Below are 20,657 nucleotides of genomic sequence, written 5' to 3'. Positions count from 1 at the left end.
TTCATCGAACGACATTGCTTTGGTAACATAAAAGCGCAGAATTTGCACGATCAACTCTTTTTAATACTTACTAGCGAACCTGACTAAATATGTATGGAAATTGCCTATACATCTCAAATTCCTTGCCCCTCTCTCTCTCTCTCTCTGCCCATCTTCTCATCCGCCTTCTCTCTCTATACATCTCGTTCTCCCTGATCTCTATATTCATTTCCGTCCAAATGTTCATTGGAGTATCGTGTAAAAATTGAAACTAAATCCGCCAAGAACTTTTCGAGATTTGCGGTAACAATGTTTCCCTCTTTTATATATATATATATATATATATATATATATATATATATATATATATATATATATATATATGTGTGTGTGTGTGTGTGTCATCTGACCAACATTTAATTGGTGTATGTAGTGACATCTAGTAGCAATGATGGAAGCTATGAGTTGGTCAGCTAAAAAGGAGTCTGCGCAGGATCTATACATACCTGCTATACATATTATAAATTAAAGTTCCCCACCACATTTTTCTGTCGCTATGTGAAGCCTAATCTCAGGAACTGCTGGAATGACTCTGATACGACACTCAATAACAGACTGATTCAGAAGGAAGATCTGTGCATATAATTTATTACCACTTAGTGCTGCTTGCGTAAAGCCGGTATGGATCGCTATGTTGAGTCGGCATTAAGCTGATCCCTGACATGCATGTGTTGGGCGCGGCAGCTCCGTAGGGCTCACTCAGCCAATAATGTAACACGATTTTGTAGAAGTCTCTGTAGCAACGCCTCCCTGATGTCACAGTTGTGTAGACCTACTGTTTTCGCCTGCAGCCATTATTAGAGCTTATCAGTTGAAAGCTGGCAACAGCGCTATGAGCTGCCAGGGAGCTACTTACGCCGTCTCAGGTATAGTGCTTACTGAATATTCGTCTGTCATCTACGTAAATCAGACATTGACAAACGCTTAAGACTACTCAAAACACATAATGCACCACGCCCTTACACACTTTCAGTAAGCTGCAGAATTAGACACATTCTTAGCCCGCATTTATCGAGAATTTCTCACACAGCGAACATATCTTTGTGAATGAAAAGGGTGCAGGTCATCCTGTTAGTGTGCAGACACCTATAAATAGATTTACGACCAATGTCGGTAATATTCTCCTGTTGCAAGACCGTCCAACTCTTTTTTAAGCTAAAACATTATTACATTCCTAGAGGAAATGAAGTGTCTCACAAAAATAAGGCAGTCTGGTTGGTGCAGCATTTCTTGGTACCCAAATAGCTTTTGACTCGTCACCACATCAATGTTTATTAACAAAATTTCTATTATGTGGCGTAGAAGCGAAAGTGTGGCTTAATGAGTATTTCTTGGCAGGGAACACACACATCTACATCTACGTCTACATCTACATGACTACTCTGCAATTCACATTTAAGTGCTTGGCAGAGGGTTCATCGAACCACAATCATACTATCTCTCTACTATTCCACTCCCGAACAGCGAGCGGGAAAAACGAACACCTAAACCTTTCTGTTCGAGTTCTGATTTCTCTTATTTTATTTTGATGATCATTCCTACCTATGTAGGTTGGGCTCAACAAAATATTTTCGCATTCGGAAGCGAAAGTTGGTGACTGAAATTTCGTAAAAAGGTCTCGCCGCGACGAAAACCGTCTATGCTGTAATGACTTCCATCCCAACTCGTGTATCATATCTGCCACACCCTCTCCCCTATAACGTGATAATACAAAACGAGCTGCCCTTTTTTGCACCCTTTCGATGTCCTCCGTCAATCCCACCTGGTAAGGATCCCACACTGCGCAGCAATATTCTAACAGAGGACGAACGAGTGTAGTGTAAGCTGTCTCTTTAGTGGACTTGTTGCATTTTCTAAGTGTCCTGCCAATGAAACGCAACCTTTGGCTCGCCTTCCCGACAATATTATCTATGTGGTCCTTCCAACTGAAGTTGTTCGTAATTTTAACACCCAGGTACTTAGTTGAATTGACAGCCTTGAGAATTGTACTATTTATCGAGTAATCGAATTCCAACGGATTTCTTTTGGAACTCATGTGGATCATCTCACACTTTTTGTTATTTAGCGTCAACTGCCACCTGACACACCATACAGCAATCTTTTCTAAATCGCTTTGCAACTGATACTGGTCTTCGGATGACCTTACTAGACGGTAAATTACAGCATCATCTGCGAACAGTCTAAGAGAACTGCTCAGATTGTCACCCAGGTCATTTATATAGATCAGGAACAGTAGAGGTCCCAGGACGCTTCCCTGGGGAACACCTGATATCACTCTACATCTACATGACTACTCTGCAATTCACATTTAAGTGTTTATTAACAAAATTTCTATTATGTGGCGTAGAAGCGAAAGTGTGGCTTAATGAGTATTTCTTGGCAGGGAACACACAGAATGTTATAATCGAAGGAGAGTCATCAACAAATGTTGAAGTAACTTTAGGCATGCCCTAGGAATCTGTATGAGGACTCTTGCTATTCATGCTGTATATTAATGCCCTGACAGGCAATAGTAGTAACCTCAGACTGTTTGCAGAGAACGCTCTTATCTGTAACTATCGTCCCGCCCTGGCCTCACACAGGTATCTGCTGCTGGACGACTTGTATGCTGTTCTCATCAGGTTAGTATCCGCTTTGTCTTGCATCACAGGGCATTCAAGAAGTTGATGGTAACCCGCACTGGCTTCATGGTAGTGTTTGCTCGCGCCAGCCTGGCACTGCAGCTTGCCAGCCTTTTGTCGGTCTCCTGTGTCAACAAGCCCTCCTCGTAAATCAGTCTATCTGTTAGTGGAAACCATATAAGAAGCTCGGCAGTAGTTCCTAAGATCAGTGTTGTGTATGACGCGGAAGTATGGGCCTCGTGAAAAAAGGGTGACCCGGCTGAGTCACGCGACTTGACTCTTAGTCTGATCACATGGGGTTGGTCATTATTGCACGCGTTGATCACATAGGCTGACGTGAGGATCAATGAACTATACTTGACGTTTTGTGACGGCTCCCAAACCCAGGGTCCTCGGCGGTACTTTTGGGGCAGCCGCCACAAATTGTATAAAGCGTGGATAGTGACCAGAATGTAGCTATGTCTGTTGGCCGAAAATAATTAATGACAAGGATTGCCCCAGATAGAATGAAGAGATGACTTATCTTTATTTATGACCAAACGTGCACCAGCAATACAAGTCCAAGTAATATCCAAGAGTAATCCGTGTACTGAGCCTAGCCGAATACAATAGCAATCACACTGCAATGACTCCGCTATAAACTCCACGCAAGGCTAGCAATAGACAATTGACAATAGGCTTTCCGCCTCGAGGCTAGCGTCCCTCCTTATATGCAAAAGACAGAGGGCGCTGCGGACCCGACCTCAGCCATGGCGCGACCTCTTCCGTCGGCGGTAACGCCCTGAGACGCCGACGGCCGCGACAGGAGCTATGGCCAGCGATGACACTGTCAGGGCGCGTGCGCGAGTTGGTTGGTTGCTTCGGTCCGTTGATACAACATGACGGGATGTATCTAGAACATCTTACGTGATTAGAAAGGTAGTACACGGGAATACAATTAAATACATCAGCATCAGCGATGGACCTCGATCTTGACTTTGTGCAATAATACAGGGTGATTCAAAAAGAATACCACAACTTTAGGAATTTATAACTCTGCAACGACAAAAGGCAGAGCTAAGCACTATCTGTCGGCGAATTAAGGGAGCTACAAAGTTTCATTTAGTTGTACATTTGTTCGCTTGAGGCGCTGTTGACTAGGCGTCAGCGTCACTTGATGCTAAGATGGCGACAGCTCAACAGAAAGCTTTTTGTGTTATTGAGTACGGCAGAAGTGAATCCACGACAGTTGTTCAGCGTGCATTTCGAACGAAGTATGGTGTTAAACCTCCTGATAGGTGGTGTATTAAAAGTTTGTATAAACAGTTTACAGAAAATGGATGTTTGTGCAAAAGGAAAAGTTCTGGACGGCCGAGAACGAGTGATGAAAATGTAGTACGCATCCAGCAAGCATTTGTTCGCAGCCCAGGAAAATCGACTCGCAGAGCTAGCAGAGAGCTGCAAATTCCACAATCAGCTGCATGGAGAGTCCTACGAAAAAGGTTAGTTATGAAACCTTATCGTCTGAAATTGGTTCAAGCACTGTCTGCAGCTGATAAGATTAAAAGAATCGATTTCTGTGATTTTATCCTTGCTCAAATGGAAACAGATGAATCTTTCGTTTCAAAGATTGTGTTTAGCGATGAAGCAACTTTCCACACTAACGGGAAAGTCAACCGTCACAATGTCTGCATATGGGGCACTGAGAATCCGCGGGAAACAACTCAGAATGAACGTGACTCGCCTAAGGTGAACGTTTTCTGTGCCATTTCAGCCAATAAAGTTTTTGGTCCCTTTTTCTTCGAAGGTGCTACTGTAACTGGACTACAGTATCTGGAGATGTTAGAGAATTGGCTGTTCCCTCAGCTCGAAGAAGAAGCACAATTCATATTTCAGCAGGATGGAGCGCCACCACATTGGCACTTATCTTTCCGTAACTACCTGAACGTCAACTACCCGAGGCGATGGATCGGCCGCCAGGCAGCCCGTGACAGAGCACTTCATCACTGGGCTCCAAGAAGCCCTGATCTTACCCCCTGCGATTTTTTCTTATGAGGGTATGTTAAGGATATGGTGTTTCGGCCACCTCTCCCAACCACCATTGATGATTTGAAACGAGAAATAACAGCAGCTATCCAAACTGTTACGCCTGATATGCTACAGAGAGTGTGGAACGAGTTGGAGTATCGGGTTGATATTGCTCGAGTGTCTGGAGGGGGCCATATTGAACATCTCTGAACTTGTTTTTGATTGAAAAAAACCTTTTTAAATACTCTTTGTAATGATGTATAACAGAAGGTTATATTATGTTTCTTTCATTAAATACACATTTTTAAAGTTGTGGTATTCTTTTTGAATCACCCTCTATTTACAAGTGCAGTTATAGACTAAACTTGAATACTGCTTTACAAAAAAATGGTTCAAATGGCTCTGAGCACTATGGGACTTAACATCTTAGGTCATCAGTCGCTTAGAACTTAGAACTACTGAAACCTAATTAACCTAAGGACATCACACACACCCATGCCCGAGGCAGGATTCGAACCTGCGACCGTAGCAGCCCCGCGGTTTCGGACTGCAGCGCCAGAACCGCACGGCCACCGCGGCCGGCACTGCTATACACTTCTGATTGCTTCACACATATAGCTCAATTGTCAATGCATAAACTGTATGTGGCGCCTGGCTAGGTCGTAGCTACTGACTTCGCTGAAGGCTATGCTAACTGGCGTCTCCGCAAATGAGATCTCTGAAGCTATAAGAAGTGAACCATTCCTATTAAGTCGGCTGTAGAACTGGTCAGTGCGCTAGATTGTCTCGTAATACGAGCCGAGTGGCGGCGCTCGGTCTGCTAGCGTCGACAGTGGCGACTCGCGGGTCCGATGTGTACTGACGGACCGCAGCCGATTTGAAGCCCACAACCTAGCCAGTCTGGTGCCTTGCGGTGACACCACAATTAGCCTGAACATAGAAACATAAAATGCATTGTGGCACTTAAATTTATACACTGCCACAAAAAAGTTAGTACACCCTTTTATAGGTTTCCAGTTAACTCAAGAATTAGTGTTGCAACAGAGCATATGAAGTACATGAAATGATTATGTTTATAGATCAATAGAACCAGGTTCCAGGTATCGACTCATGTGAAACCCTCATTTAGTACATGGTTGTGGTGTGCGTACTGTAAGACCTTCGGTGAACACACCATCAGATTATTTGCCTTGTCGCTCTAACGAAGTAGGCGAGTGTCAGCAATATGTCTCGTGGTCTTATCGTGGCGTGTTTATCTTCTGCCGTTAGGTCAGACGATAGAAATGCCACTTGCACACTTAGAGTAGCAGATTGACGGTGACCAACTTTAAACAGAACTTGATTAATTTTCACGCATATTTATTAAAATAATAAAAAGCACAGAAATTACCTAACTTGATTCTGGATGCTGTTTACAATTGACAACCTGAAGTTCCTTTGGTATTGGTACATTAATCTTATTCTCACATATATCTCTGATACTTGACAAAAGTGTCTATACATTTATCTTCATGGCTATGTACAGGAATATGGTAACCTTACTGAGCGCAGACTGAAACTTGACTATAGACTGGTACAGACAAATGTAGACTGGTACAGACTGGTGCAGACAAATGCAGACTGACCAATTGGTTACATATTAATACGCGGATCGGCGGAAGCAGAATTTGGTCCGTCTATCAGGCGGTGCCATATCATAGTGCGGAGAAGGACGACGCACATTGCGCCTGCGCTGTTGTGCTTAGCGGGGCACGCTGACTACGCAGAACTATGTACACAACAATGGTGTAACCTCCACATGCGGCAACGCAGGCACTGACTCTGGCATCATGTCCATCATACAGATGGCGAATTCTGTCCTGCGACACGCTATGCCACGCCTGCTCGAACTGTTCACGTAGTTCTGTAAGACTTATTGGTTGACGAGGTGCATCCTGTCTCATTATATCCCACAAGTGCTCAACTGAAGAAAAGTCCAGAAATCATTCTAGCCAGGGAAGTTGATGAACGACTTGTATAGCACACTGAATTTCACGGGCAGTGTGTGGGCGAGTATTATCCTGTTGGAACACCACATCACCTTCCTGTTGCAAGAACAGCAAAAGATTGGGTCTAATAACATGCTGCATGCACCGAGTGCTGATTAGTGTCCCCTCCAAAAACATCAGGGGTGAGCGAAAGCTGTAGCTTGTTTCACCCTACACCACAAGGCCTGGGATGAGCCCAGTACCGCTACGGTCGCAGGTTCGAATCCTGCTTCTGGCATGGACGTGTATGATGTCCTTAGTTTAGTTAGGTTTAAGTAGTTCTAAGTCTAGGGGACTGATGACCTCAGATGTTAAGTCCCATAGTGCTCAGAGCCATTTCAACCATTTTTTGAGCCCAGTGCGTCTTGGACAAATGCATTACTGTATGAAAGAGCTGTCCACGTCTAAGTCATATGCTCAAAAGACCATCGCTTGCATACAGGCAAATTCAGCATACTTCGTTAAAGACCACGACGCGCCATTCCATCTTTCAAATTATCCTCTGGCGGCACCAGTCGAGTGGAAGACAGTCTAGAGGTATGCGTGTCTGTAATCCAAATGCTAGTAATTGGTTTGCAACAGTTCTTGCTGACATACGCTCTCTGTTGGTGGACGATGTCGAGACCATTTCAGTACCTCTATTGTCTCCCAGGTGGCATATGCCATCATCGGATCAAAATCGAAATTGTCTTCCAGATGTACTAACTTTTTTTGGCAGTGCATACAAGCAGATATGAAGTACTATACGAGAAAAAGCTTCAGTCAGATCTTGGTAAGATATGAAGGTATAACAAAGATTGACAGCTTGCTTTAAATGTTCAGAAATGTAAAACTTTGCACTTCACACAACGCAAAAACGTTGTTCTCTGTTGCTGTAATGAGTCACAATCACAATAAAACAACTTTGAACATGGCTGACGTTTGCAGAAACCGTACACACAAATTTGAAAAATATGTAAAAATCTGCCAACCGGTTGCATAGGTTTTCTATATACCTTAACTAGGTTTCGTCACCTCTAAGGGTGACTTCATCAGGAGGTAAGGAAATTACATGAAGAACACACCGTCAAAGATGTACAGTGATTTAAGAGCTGAGTTGCTCAAGTCATACATTAAAATATAAGACATAATGTTCTTCAAAAAGTCAAAAATTAAAACTTAAGTAGCACCGGTGTGGTGTGAGGAGACTGTGTGGCACTTTGACTTTTTGAAAAACATTATGTCTTATATTTTAATGTATGACTTGAGCAACTCAGCTCTTAAATCACTGTACATCTTTGACGATATGTTCTTCATGTACTTACCTTACCTTCTGATGAAGTCACCCTTAGAGGTGACGAAACCTGGTCAAGGTATATAGAAAACCTATGCAACCGGTTGGCAGATTTTTACATATTTTTCAAAAAAAAAAAAACAATAAGACAGATCTTACAAATATATCGGTGAAGCAATTCATGTGGAAATGAAACTGTTTGTATTCATAGTTGCAGTTGTAGATAACCCACATGGAAGACTTCAGTCCATTGATAGGATACTGGAGACATGTTGACAGTCTATGAAGGCGACTGATTCAGTATGTTCATTCGACCCCTTCTGGAATTGTACTCAAGCGTATGGGATCCTTTCAAAATAGTTCTAGCTGCACATACTGAACGTGAACAAAGATTAGCATGAATGGTCACAGGACTGTGTCACTTTTGGAAGAGCATCACAGAAACGCTGAAAAAACCGAAACAGGACAGGCTTGAAGGTGGATGTCACCTACACCAGGAAAGTCTAATTACAAAGTTTCGAGAACTTGTGTTAGGAATGCACTACATTCCCTTACATATAGTTTCCACAAGGACTGTAAAGATAAGATTAGACTAATCACAGGTTGCAAGGATGTGTGTGTCAGCATTCTTCTTGTACTCTATCTGTGAATGGCATAGCAAGAAACCCTACATTGTGGTACAATGGGAAGTAGCTTCTGCCATGTGCTGCACAGTGGTTTTCAGGGTATGACTGTAGATGTAAATGTCTATTGCTAGCGTGTATTTGTAATTTTTAAACTTCCATAGGCTCATGTACTTTAATTAAAACTATGAACAACTGATTAAATTCATTAGTGTATGGTGATCCTGATGAAATATGAGTCATGGATCAACCACATAGCAATATATATATTCAAAGGTCATTTCCTTTGGTAAAAAGTCTGCATTGGTGAACCGTTAATCGTGTCCCATAGTAAAAGTCGTAATTAGTGAAAATAGTGAAAATATGAAGAGGCAAATATGCTACAGATATGTTTTAATTGTACAAATAAATGTTACATCAACTGTCAATGATGGTCTGAAACTTAAAAGTATTATTCAACTGCCTTCCCCAATCAGTTGTTCATACCTATCTCTAATGGAGAAGGTCTTCAAATTAACTGCCATCCTGCAGACGACTCATCTGAATATGGCTATGGACACTGTTTGACGCTCACAATAACATCACTATTGGTGTTCCTATGTTGGCTCTGGTGGTATTCTCCTGCATCTCAATTAATGTTCTTGTGTGTTGGGTCCATGCATGTGACTAATCAATACGTTGTTGTGGTGTGATGGGTCATTCCTCTCATTGTAGTTTTCACTTTGAGAAATGACTTTTGAATCACCCTGTAGATACAGCAGCATGCACATATGTATGTATTTATGTAGAGGATCTCCTCCTAAATACTGGATAGATTTCAACGAAATTTGACATACAAACAGCAAACTTTATGAGGATTAGCAGTGTGGGGTTTACGACCGCCGCTCTCCAAAACAAACGAGATACAGGGAGAGACATGTTTTTCTGACCATCCCATACAGGCTACCCTACATGACGGAACTGTTGTGTGCGAGTACTATCGGCCCTGTCTTATTGACCTGCTTTATATAGCAGCCTAGAAGCAAGGGCAAGAAATGGTTTTCCAGCCTCTGACATTTAGGCAGCCCGGCATGACAGGTGTGCTGTGTTACAGTAGTATTAGGCTGTTTTATCAACACACTTTATATGGCGTGTAGTCGCATTGTCGCATTGTCTCACAATTGTCTGCACAACGTGATAGTGAGGTGGCACTGTAAACTCCGCTGACTTTTGGCAAAATAAGCAAATTTTAACACTGCAGCAAGAGAAATTAGTAGGTTTTACTCAAATTTCCCCACTAATGGCTCTCCTCTGAAAGTTACAAATGGTTAACAAACCAGGCAAAAATAAATCGCTGGAATTTCGGCGGAATTATTTTTAGATATTAACGAAAGAATACATGACAGATCTTTCTGAATATTCACCGTACAAGGGTGGGCGTGAAGAGTAACCACTTAATATTTCCCAAAAATGTGAGAGTAGACTTCAGATACATAAGAAATACTTCTAGATAAGGTCAAGTGCTGTGGTATGAATGGGACAGCGCTCAAATGGTTTAAATCTTACCTAACTGGAAGAGTGCAGAGAGTTGAAATAAGCAGTTCACATAATATGCAAAAAAACTGGTGATTTCTCAAACTGGGGAACAATCAAGAATGGGGTGCTGCAAGGTTCAGTCTTGGGTCCTCTGCTGTTCTTACTATATATTAATGACATGCCATTCTATATTCACGAAGATGCAAAGCTGGTACTTTTTTGCCGATGATACAAGTATAGCTATCACACCCAACAGACAAGAATTAACTGGTGAAATTGTAAACGATGTTTTTCAGAAAATCATTAAGTGGTTCTCTGCAAATGGGCTCCCATTAAACCTTGACAAAACACAGTATATACAGTTCCACACAGTAAACAGAATTACACCATCAATAAATATAGACTTCGATCAGAAATCTGTAGTTAAGGTAGTATATTGAAAATTTCTAGGTGTATGCATTGATGAGGGGTTGAACTGGAAAAAACACACTGAAGATCTGCTTAGACGTTCGAGTTCAGCTACTTATGCTATTGGGGTCATTGCAAATTTTGGCGATATACATCTCAGTGAATACATCTGAGTAAATTAGCTTACCACGCCTATTTTCATTCTCTGCTTTCGTATGGCATCATATTCTGTGGTAACTCATCGTTGAGTAAAAGTTTGTTCATTGCACAAAAGTGGGTAACCAGAGTAATTGCTGGTGCTCATCCAAGATCATCCTGCGAACACTTATTTAAAGGGCTAGCGATCTTCACTGTAGCCTCACAATATATATATACGATGTGCATTCAAGTTCTAAGACCTCCAATTTTTTTTCTATTTAACTACTCACCCGAAATCGATGAAACTAGCGTTACTTCTTGACGTAATCGCCCTGCAGACGTACATATTTTTCAGAACGCTGACGCCATGATTCCATGGCAGCGGCGAAGGCTTCTTTAGGAGTCTGTTTTGACCACTGGAAAATCGCTGAGGCAATAGCAGCTCGGCTGGTGAATGTGCGGTCACGGAGAGTGTCTTTCATTGTTGGAAAAAGCCAAAAGTCACTAGGAGCCAGGTCAGGTGAGTAGGGAGCATGAGGAATCACTTCAAAGTTGTTATTACGAAGAAACTGTTGCATAACGTTAGCTCGATGTGCGGGTGTGTTGTCTTGGTGAAACAGCACACACGCAGCCCTTCCCAGACGTTTTTGTTGCAGTGCAGGAAGGAATTTGTTCTTCAAAACATTTTCGTAGGATGCACCTGTTACCGTAGTGCCCTTTGGAACGCAATGGATAAGGATTACGCCCTCGCTGTCCTAGAACATGGACACCATCATTTTTTTCAGCACTGGCAGTTACCCAAAATTTTTTTGGTGGCGGTGAATCTGTGTGCTTCCATTGGGCTGACTGTCGTTTTGTTTCTGGATTGAAAAATGGCATCCACGACTCATCCATTGTCACAACCGACGAAAAGAAAGTCCCATTCATGCTGTCGTTGCGCGTCAACATAGTTTGGCAGCATGCCACACGGGTAGCCATGTGGTCGTCCGTCAGCATTCGTGGCACCCACCTGGATGACAATTTTCGGATTTTCAGGTCGTCATGCAGGATTGTGTACACAGAAGCGACAGAAATGCCAACTCTGGAGGCGATCTGTTCAACAGTCATTCGGCGATCCCCCAAAACAATTCTCTCCACTTTTCTCGATCATGTCACCAGACCGGCTTGTGCGAGCCCGAGGTTGTTTCGGTTTGTTGTCACACGATGTTCTGCCTTCATTAAATTGTCGCACCCACGAACGCACTTTCGACACATACATAACTCCATCACCACATGTCTCCTTCAACTGTCGATGAATTTCAGTTGGTTTCACACCTCGCAAATTCAGGAAACGAATGATTGCACGCTGTTCACGTAAGGAATTTTCGCCATTTTAAGTATTTAAAACAGTTCTCATTCTCGCCGCTGGCGGTGAAATTCCATCTGCCGTATGGTGCTGCCATCTCTGGGACGTATTGACAATGATCGCGGCCTCATTTTAAAACAATGCGCATGTTTCTATCTGTTTCCAGCCCGGAGGAAAAAATCGGAGGCCTTAGAACTTGAATGCACCTCGTATATTCACTTATGAAATTTGTTATTAATAATCCAAACGAATTCAAAAGTAATAGCAGTGTACATGCCTACAACACTAGGAGAAAGGATGATGGTCACTACTCAAATATAAATCTAACTTTGGCTCAGAAGGGGGTAAATTATGCTGCCACAAATGTCTTTGGTCACTTAACCTAATAGCATCAAAAGTCTGCCAGGTAGCCATATAGAATTTAGAAGGAAATTTAAAGAATTTCTTAATGGCAACTCCTATCATTAGAGGAGTTTTTTTGGATATAGTAAGTGGGTAATTTCCCCAATCCCACCAAAAAAATTAAGTGTCGTGTACTATTTTTTGTAGTGTAATATCTTGTATAGACACCTTTTATTAACCTGACACATTCCACATCATTACGAATTACGTATTCATGATCTATTGAACAAGTACTAATCTAATCTAATCTATGAACGGCCTCCAGCGGGCGGAATTTCCCCTACAGCTCTCCCCCCCCCCCCCCACCCAATCACTGCCACTCTCCCCCTCTACCAAAGCTGACTGCACATGAAGCGGCCGTGGCATTCTGCGCGCACTCAAACTGCCGCATTCGACAAGCAGTGCTGTGGTGGGAAAGCGGCGTGTTGGGGCTCTCGTATGATGCTTGTTGGGTCACATTTGAATTGGATGATGGTGTGATGATGAAGCCTGGATTTGGAGACTGTTTTGTGGTACATTGTCGTCACGCATTAAAGACGTTATCTGCGTACGCTTGCACTTGTGCGTTTTAGTCTGAAAGATTAACGTCGAACGTTAAGACTGTAATCTGAACAATAATTATTTCTGCCTGCTTCAAGATACACAAGGATTATTGTAGTTGATTTTGAGAATATTGTGATGCTTGTCTTGTACAATATTACTGATTCTTAATCTTTCTGAGACACCAAATAATACTGTGGTTTATGATTTATACTGTTGCAGCTACTTTAAAGCTTATCAAGTAAACGTAAGGCTTGCGTTAAGGCTGAGGTTTCACTATCTATTTTTTGAGGCGAGATTAGAAGCGTTTTACGTGTCTCGCTTGACCTTATAATGATGTATTGGAACTACTGCGCCTCACCGTAAAAGACTGATGTTGCCACCACTTTTTTGGGCGAGATTTAAAAAGTTGTGCAGCGAGCACTACTCTCAGACTCTTGCTTGTGTATGACCTGCTGTTGGCGCGTGTCTAAATTATGCAATTTTCAGGAAACTGACTGAATTATGTATGCTCAAATGTATGCTGGTTCATGTTATAACGAAGTCGGATATCGGTAGGCCCTCTGGTCTTAAGAGGTGTCCAGCATGTGTGGAATGTATGACATAAAGGACAGATCATATTGCTTTCGAGACAGCCTGTCGTTTTTTGTACATTTTTCATTGTTCTACTGAATGGTTTTGTATTTTATTAACAGAATTCAACAGGCTTTACCCAATGTTTTTGCAATTTTATGCAGTGTATTATGTGTCTTGTTTTAAAACAATTAAAACACGGGAAATTTTTTTAAAGTGTTGAGACATTGTGGGAGTTTTTCTGAGTTTTGTCAAGATATGTATTGTTAGAGATATTGGCCATTATCTGAGAACTATACTGTTACATTAATGTCAAGAAATTCCTGTCTTGATTTTTGTGAGTAACGATTTTCAGTTTTGAAGAAATGATAGATATGTGTTAATTTTGGAGTAGTATATTTTTCTTTGGGATGAATAAAGAATCTCATACGCTTGTTAAATAAAATGGATCCTATGAGTGAATATCAGATATCTTTGGTTGTACTCCTTTCCTAACGCCCTAATCAGCCATGGCAGTTTGGGTGGTAATGGTCAGTTATTGCTTTAGATGATCGTGAAGAAGTGCAGAAAGATTTGAATAAAATTTCTACGTCATACTGGGTGTTCCAATAGATTCAGCCAGTTTTACAAGACTATCTTCTACGTTAATGAAGATTGAGCCTTGGAGTGAATTTCAACTTACACATCTAAAATAAAAGTTTACCTTGGCACTAGTTGTAAGATACAGTTCGTATGGTTGCCAGTAGGGATCTCTGTGGTACAACCAACTTGTTCGTTCATTATCCAGTGTATATCGAGTCTAAAAGGCGATACCACAGTAACAATAGCGTTTTGTATTCTCAGTTTTAACAGATGCTCATGCGTATAAGAGCAGTTCTTAACATTAAGCCAACTCAACGATGGATGATGCACAAGGTATGTACGCATCTTTCATTGCATCATTGTCCTGCAGGGTCACCTGATCTCTCGGTATTTAATCTATCTGTGGGTTTATTGAAAGATTCAGTGTGTATATCCACGCTTCCATCACCTTTGGGTGAATTACAATGCCACACTGCAACAGCAGTGAATGAGGTAATTCCAGACATATTCGCTAAAGTAATGTACGAGTTTGACTATTATCTGGGTATTTGTGAATCGTTCAGCTGACGGTACAGTGAACACTTGTAAGGGGAAATAAAAACTTTGATCCAAAATGTAACTGTAAAAAGTAACCCAAAAGTTGTACATTCATCCATGTAAAACATTTATCCATGTAAAAATAGAGAGCTCTGTGGAGTAAAATTAGAGAAACGCTGGTTGAAGAAGACTGATCATCTTGCACGGTAATGATGGGTATAAGGAAAAAGTGATTATTGTGAATTTAGAGACAAATATACCAATAAGCCAAACATTATCATCACCTGCTTAATCGTGTGTTGGTCCAGCTATTGAACTCAATACAACAGCTTGTTTGCAAGGTTTGGATTCGACAAGTCTTTGGTAGGTTTCCAGAGGTATGTAAGCACCATACGTCTATGCACAGGTCACACAGTCCCCATAAATTAACGGACCTGTGGTTTCGGAGTGTGGAACTGGTGTCGAATAGGCGTCCCAGATGTGTTCTATCAGGTTCAAATTGGATGAATTTTATGACCAAGACATCAGTATAAGTTCATATCTTGCTCGTCAAACCACTGAAGCACAAGTCTGGCCATGTGATGCAGACAACTGTTCTGCTGGAAGATGCAGACCAGCCTCTGCGGTTTCCGAGGTGTTCATTCCCAGGCGCCAGGTCGCAACAGCCTGCCTTTGGCTTAAGTAACTTTTTCAGTGGATTCCTCGTCTTACGGACCGTATCTTCTCTAGAATGGTTCATCGTCTTTCTCTGCTCGCTTATATACTTTCCTTATTGCGTCACGTGCCAGCATTCAGACTCGGGTTGGGCAGTGGTCATGTTGTTTGAGCTCATCAGTCCAGACACTCATTTTTCGCCATATTAAATATGTGAATAAAATAGGACGAATAGCCAGAAAAGTGGCCCGAAACTTCTTAAGGATCTCCTAGATGACAACGGTGGAGACTTGTTTATTGCTCTAAAGAACTCGAGAACATTTAATGAGGATATTACAGATCTGATTGAAAGTATGCATTAAAGGTGGGCCAACTACGGTTGTTGGGTTCTTTTATAGACCACCTTTCTGGGAAGCTACAGTGGCAGATTGCTGCAGAGGAAAGTTGGAGAATATAGTGGTTCAATTTCCTAATAATAATGTTATAGTAATAGGGAGGGTCATCAGTTTGTTGGCTATAGAATGAGAGAGTCGAGTGATTAAAACTGGTGCACATAGACAGAGGTTCATATGAGGCTGTTCTGAACTTTTTGTTCTCTGCAGAATACAGAAGCAGTTAGAGAACAAACTCATGAGGGCCACGTCTTAGAACTCCTAGTCACTATTAGACCCGAATTTTTGAATCAATTTATGTAGACGAGGAATTAGTAATCGTGATGCTGTCACATTGTCAATAACTACAGATGTTACGAAGAATGTTACGAAAGATAGGAAAATCTTTTTACATGGCAAGAATGGTAACAATGAAGTTGCATAGTATCTGAGCAGTGAACTCAAATATCCAACTCTGGGGCAAATTTGTGGAGCACGAATGGATACAATTCAGTCCCTTTGTATAATACACCTTAGAGCTGTATGTGACAGGTTATGAAGTATTGGAAAGATCCTGCATGGTTCAACAGCCAAGTTAGAAAGCTGCTACGAAAGCAAAGAGGGCTTCATAGATTTAAGCACAGTTATAGCTTTGCCGAAAAACGAGGCTGAATGAACCCTAAGTGAGTGTAAGCAGAGCAATGCGAGAAGTATTCAATGAATTCGAAAGTGAAATTTTGCTTATCAGACGTAAAATCCCAACAAGTTGCAGTCTTCCGTAAAGTCAGTAAACGCAACGTTTAATCACTCAGTGACCATACTGGCACCGAAGACACAAAGCGACAAAGAGAAGCCGAAAATTATGAATTCTGTCTGCCGAAATTGCGTCACTGTGGTAAATCGTAATACGGTTTCTCCTTTCAATCATCGCTGGAATTCCGAAATGGCTGATGAGACAAGTGATCGCGGACTAGAAAATAAATTCAATTAGGAAATAAATATATTATTTTTTCCCTGGGGTATAGATTGTTGAGACAGCAGAAAGGCATCTGGATCTGAAAAGGCACCTCTAAGAGTCCACATAAATTATGCGAAAGCAGCAGATTATAGTAGGTCGCTGAAGCAAAGAATGATACCAAGTGATTTAAAAAATTAAAACCGTATGTCTTCTTGTTTCCTAGAAGAGTCGATGCCAGCACAGATGTACATATTCGCAGGTGATGTCAGTCTATTATAGAATAATGGAACACTTTTTAGCTCATCCATTATGACGCTTTTGAAGAATGGAAATCTCCTCTTTAAAAAAACATAATTCTGTAACAGAGCTATTGTTGAACTAAACTCTCTTTGTTTCACCATGAGATCCAGACTGCTGTAGACAATGGCGTCTTTCTTTACTTCCGGAAGGCATTCGACACAGTTTGTTACTCTCGCTTAGTTACTAAAATATGAGTAACCATATATCGGGCCTTTTTTTGTGTCTGGATTCAGGACTTCCTAGCAGGATGGAACTCAACACATAATTCTTAATCGAATGTAAAAGTAATTATGGGAGTGCCTCAGAAGATTGTTGTAGGATCGTTACTGTTTACAGTATATACGAGTAATGTAGCGAATAATATGGGAAGAACGAGGAAACTGGTCACAGACGAAGCTATTATCTACAGGAAGATTCCAATGCCAGAAGACTGCAAAAAATGTTCAAATGTGTATGAAATCTTATGGGAGTTAACTGCTAAGGTCATCAGTCCCTAAGCTTACACACTACTTAACCTAAATTATCCTAAGGACAAACACACACACCCATGCCCGAGGGGGGACTCGAACCTCCGCTGGGACCAGCCGCATAGTCCATGACTGCAGCGCCTTAGACCGCTCGGCTAATTACGCGCGGCTCTAGAAGACTGCAGCGATATGCAGGGAGATCTGCATCGGATGGACGATTGGTGCACGGAGTACAGTTGGCGTAAATAAATCCACTCACGGAAAAAAATCGCAACACCAAGAAAGTGGGGTGCGACGTAAACGAAAGCTGACAGACGTGTTTCTACATCTGAAAGATGATGACTATTCAAATTTCGCGCCATTTGCATTACAGGGCGCTAGCAGCGCCACTATGAGGATGCAAATCAGGTTTGCTTTAAATACAGGCTGAGCATTAGTTACCTTTGTTATTGGACGTGGTGAGTTGATGACAGTCAACAATGCCTTTAGGGCGACAAAGAAGCCATTATCAACAGCTCACTGAGTTTGAACGAGGTCGTGTGATAAGACTACGAGAAGCTGGCTGTACTTTCAGCGATACTGCAGAAAGACTCGGAAGGAATGTAGCCACTGAACATTATTGCTGCGAGCAGTGGTCACGAGGTCGCAAGAAGACTGGGCTCCGGACAGCCACGTGGTACTAGCAAAGGGGAAGAGTCGTAGGACTCTGGCACTACATACTGCATCTGCAGCAACAATTTGAAGAGCAGTTGGCACCTCAGCGGCACAACGAACTGATACAAATCGGTTACTTCAAGGACAGCTCGGAGCCACAAGCACCTTAGCGTGCATTCCACTGAGCCCAAACCACCGACATTTGCGAATTCAGTGGCGTCAAGCGAGAGCTCATTGGAGGGCAGAGTGGAGGTCCACTGTGTTTTCTGATGAAAGCTGGTTCCGCCTCGGTGCCAGTGATGGTCGTGTGGTGGTTAGAAGGAAGCCAGTTGAGGACCTGCAACCAACGTGTCTGCACGCTAGACATGCTGGACATATATCTGGAGTTATGATCATGGGCGCGACTTCATATGAAAGCAGGAACACTCTCGTGGTTATCCCATGCACCCACATTGCGAATTTCTACGTCTCTGCAGATTCGATCAGTTGAGCTGCGATTAATGAACAGCATTCCAAGGGCTGTTTTCATACAGGATAGCCCACACACCGTTGTGGTAACACAAATTGCCATATAGAACATCAACATGAGCAGTACAGTACTGGCGGTGCTGGTGCAATTTTGATATCAAATTTATATGCAAATTACTTACTTTGATCAATTATGTTTTCGACAACCAGCAAATACTTCCCCGCACCCTCCCCCATTCCCCCCCCCCTTCCCTCTCCTTCGCATCTACCTATCCTATGGAATTTCGAATTTTGGCGAGAATTTCGAATTTTGGCGGGAATTTCGAATTTTGGCGGGAATTTGTTTTTGTCCCAGGGCTTTTCTAACATCCCACCCCACCCGCGAATTCGCGAGAAATTATAAACGGCGGTGCACTTTCTGGGACTCAAACCCTGGTTCTCCTGGACGGAAAGCGCAAGCGCACCCCCTTACACAATTATATCACCAGATGCGCTTGGAATTGGCAGGAAATTAAAAATGGTGGTGCCCTTTCTGGGACTCGAACCATGGTCCTTCTGGATTTAAAGCCCAAGTACACCTCACAACACATGGTTCAAATGGCTCTGAGCACTATGGGACTTAACTTCTGAGGTCATCAGTCCCCTAGAACTTAGAAGTACTTAAATCTAACTAACCTAAGGACATCACACACATCCATGCCCGAGGCAGGATTCGAACCTGCGATCGTAGCGGTCGCGCGGTTCCGAACTGTAGCGCCTAGAACCGCTCGGCCACCCTGGCCGACCCACAACACCTGGAAACTGCCCAGACACAGGAGAGGGAGGTTAGGTTAGTGTACTTTATTTCTTTTGGTTGGGAAGCTGAAGTAAAGATCGGTCCTAGTTACGTAATTAATCATACAGATCGGTTCTAATTACACAGCTATATGCATAACGCTACACAAGTACTGCCTAAAATCGCGATACAGCTCAAAAATTTACAATGCCATACAACTGGTCTTATCCTGCTGGGAAAAAATTTCACATTACCACTCGAAACTAGTGGCAGGCGCACTCATGCTCTATCCTTCAGCTACAAGCTGCCGGGTAAAAGGCTGGCTGTAAGGTAATGTCTTTTTGTTTGTTTTTTAGAAATATATTCAACTGTCGACATGCTGCTCTTTGTCAAAGAGGAGTTTAATAAGTGTATTACCTATAAGACGGCCGGGGTGGCCGAGCGGTTCTAGGCGCTACAGTCTGGCACCGCGCGACTGCTTCGGTCGCAGGTTCGAATCCTACCTCGGGCATGGATGTGTGTGGTGTCCTTAGGTTAGTTAGGTGTAAGTAGTTCTAAGTTGTAAGGGACTGATGACCTCAGAAGTTGTCCCATACTGCTCAGAGCCATTTGAACCATTTATTACCTATAAGCACACAGCTGAGAAATGTATCTATCGCCGTTCGACGTGAGAGTTTGCTACAGACGCCTGCTCGACAATCACCCAGCAGTCCAGGTAATCAAAGCCAATACTCGCTGCCACAACTGATGGAAAAAATGCATACTGTTCTAATTACACTTAAAAATTATCGTAAAAAAGACAGAACTCGTAATGAACGGGTCATAATGCAACACATGCACTGGGGAAAATCGTTGTCCCAAAAGACTGCATTGGAGGCGGTAGTTGAACGTGCGTTCTCCTCGATGTACAATCACAGACCGCCAAAATTCGACGCCCTCTTACCTCCCCATATCCCTCCCCTCCCTCCCTCCATCCACCTATGGGGGGGACAGGCTTTTTCAAATGATCAACTGCTATCGCCGAACGCCTCATGGCTTTTTTGCAGCCAACAGCCATCTCCTTATGATCGCTGGGAGCACCCAGCCTTCAGCCTACGCCCCCCAACGCTGGCCGCACCCAGTCTGCCTTGAGGCGACGGCCCTTCGACAACACAAAAGGGAAATTTAGCGGCACCGCCCTACCCCTGCATGTGTCAGGAAGCAACACACACCGGAACGTCCCCCTCACCGACGTTCTGCGATGGAGAACAATTGTATTTAACGTCAACGCATCTCTTCTAATCGAGCATCTATTTTTAAAAAAGGAGAACACAATCGCGACATTAATAAATGTCCTCTTTCCACAAAAATAGGCACATGCCATTTTCTTTTAGTTTGTGA

The 20,657-nt window shown here is 42.6% G+C and overlaps 1 protein-coding gene across 5 annotated transcripts in view; it reads left to right on the top strand.

Annotated features, from left to right (window-relative positions):
- The window catches only part of LOC126335484 (L-threonine 3-dehydrogenase, mitochondrial), a 265,944-nt gene that overhangs the window by 177,137 nt on the left and 68,150 nt on the right, over positions 1 to 20,657 (top strand). The gene's annotated exons all lie outside the window — the stretch shown is intronic.

This window comes from Schistocerca gregaria, chromosome 2 (genome assembly GCF_023897955.1).
Source record: "Schistocerca gregaria isolate iqSchGreg1 chromosome 2, iqSchGreg1.2, whole genome shotgun sequence".
NCBI lineage: Eukaryota > Metazoa > Arthropoda > Insecta > Orthoptera > Acrididae > Schistocerca > Schistocerca gregaria.
The sequence above is the reverse complement of the archived record's forward strand: the minus strand, read 5'-3'. Positions and strand labels throughout refer to the sequence as shown.